The sequence below is a fragment of the Chrysochloris asiatica genome, unplaced genomic scaffold (genome assembly GCF_000296735.1).
Source record: "Chrysochloris asiatica unplaced genomic scaffold, ChrAsi1.0 scaffold00546, whole genome shotgun sequence".
Classification (NCBI taxonomy): Eukaryota; Metazoa; Chordata; class Mammalia; order Afrosoricida; family Chrysochloridae; genus Chrysochloris; species Chrysochloris asiatica.
This window is the reverse complement of record NW_006409064.1, coordinates 413165-415609: the sequence shown is the minus strand read 5'-3', so window position 1 is coordinate 415609 and position 2445 is coordinate 413165.

Below are 2445 nucleotides of genomic sequence, written 5' to 3'. Positions count from 1 at the left end.
AGCTTGTCATGATCCATACAATCCATAGCTTGTCATGATCCATACAATCCATAGTCTTTTATAGTCAATAAAGCACAGGTAAACATATTTCTGGTATTCTCTGCTTTCAGCCAAGATCCATCTGACATCAGCAATGATATCCCTCATTCCACGTCCTCTTCTGAATCCGGTTTGATCCTCTGGAAGTTCTCTGTCAATGTATGGTTGCAACTTTTTCTGTATTATGTTAAGTAAAACTTTACTCGCATGGGATATTAAAAGATACTGTCTGATGATTTCCTCATTCCGTTGGGTCACCTCTCTTTGGAATGGCCACAAATACGAATCTCTTCCAATCAGTTGGCCAGATAGTTGTCTTCCAGATTTCTTGGCAGAGATTAGTGAGTGCCTCTAGTGCCGCCTCACTTTTTTCTTTTCTTTTTTTAAAACTTTTTATTGTGAATTGAGTGAAGGTTTACAGAGCAGATCATTAGTTTTACATTCAACAAATCATACACTGCATTTCATCTCATGATTGCAGTCCCCTCAAGATAACATCACTTATCCCACTTCCTCCCTGCATTTCTTGTTTTTATTCCTCCTTCTTTCCCTGCCCTTCTGAATTTTGTCCTTAGGTAAATGCCTTTTTTTTTTTTAATGTTTTATTGTGAATTATGTAATAGTTCACATGGGAGAACATTACTTTTACCTGCTTCACTTTTTTGAAAGATTTCAGTTTGTATTCCATCAATTCTTGGTGCCTTGTTCTAGCCAATTCCTTCACTGCACTTTGGATTTCTTACTTCAGTGTCATTGTCTCTTGATCATATGCTACTTCTCAAAAAGATTGAACATCAATCATTTCCTTTTGGTATTCTTTCCATCTTCTTTTGATGCTTTCTGCATTATTCAGTAATTTGCCCAAAGAATCCTTCAATAACAAAAGTTGAGGCTTGAGTTTTTTCTTCAGTTCCCTCAGCTTGAGAAATGCTGAGTGTGTTCTTCCCTTTTGGTTTTCTAACTCCAGATCTTTGCACATTTCATTGTAGTATTTAACTTTGGCTTGTCAAGCTGACATTTGAAATTTTCTGTTTAGTTCTTGTACCTCCTCATTTTCCCTTGATGGTCCTAGGGTCCTCTGTTTCTGGACTGTAAGATTAACTACAATTTTTTTTACAAAACTTTTACCTTTACAATTATGACAGTCACAAATAGTCTTTTGCTATAGCATGTCTATGCTGGAGAGCAAGTTTCAGAGTCTCTTCCGACATTTTGATCTTTTTCTTGTCTTCTAAATGACTTTTTTGCTTTCTTCCTGTATGATGTTCTTGATGTCATCCCACAAGTCTTCTGGTCTTCAGTCTTTAGTGTCTTTTGTATCAAATCTGTTCTTCAGATGATCTCTAAATTCAGGTGGGATATAGTCAAGGTCCTATTTTGGCTCTTGTGGACTTATTTTCATTTTGAAAGCTTCAGTCTGAATCTGCATATGAGCAATTGATGGTCTGTTCCACAATCTGTCCCTGGCCTTGTTTTGGATGATTAAATGGAACTTTTCCATCTCTCTTTTCATATGTAGTTAATTTTATTTCTGTGTGTTCCATCTGGTGAGGTCCATGTGTATAGTTTTCTTTTATGCTGTTTAAAAAAGGTATTTGAAATGAACAAATGATTGATTTTGCAGAATTCTATCATGCGATCTCCAGCATCATTTCTATCATCAAGGCCATATTTTCCAACTACTGATCTTTCCTCTTTGTTTCTAACCTTTTCATTCCAATTGCCTGTGATTATCAATATACCTGGATTGCATGTTTGATATATTTCAGATTGAAAAAGTTGGTAGAATTCTTCTACTTCATCCTCACTGGCTATAGTGGTTGGTGCGTAAATTTCAATAATAGTGATATTAACTGGTCTTCACAGTTGTTGTTGTTAGGTGCCCTTGAGTTGGTACCGACTTATAACAACCTTATACACAGCAGAATGAAACACTGCCCGATCTTGGGCCAACCTCACTATTGTCACAGTTGAGCCCATTGATGTTGCCACTTTGCCAATCCATCTTGTTGGGGGACTTTTTCTTTTTCTCTGACCCTCTACCTTACCAAACATGATATCCTTCTCCAGCGACTGGTCCCACCTGACAATATGTCCGAAGTATGAGAGACGAAGTTTAGCCATCCTGGCCTCCAAGAAGCATTCTGGCTGCACTTCTTCCAACACAGGTCTGTTGGTTCTTTTGGCAGCCCATGGCACTTTCAATATTCTCCTCCAACTCCGTAACTCAAAAGCATCAATTCTTCTACGGTCTTCCTTTTTCACTGTCCAGATTTTGCATGCATATAAGGTTACTGAAAATAGCATGGCTTGGGTCAGGCACATCTTAGTCCTCAAGCTGACATCTTTGCTCTTCAACACTTTAAAAAGGTCTTTCTTGTGCAGCAGATTTGCCTAATGCAATAT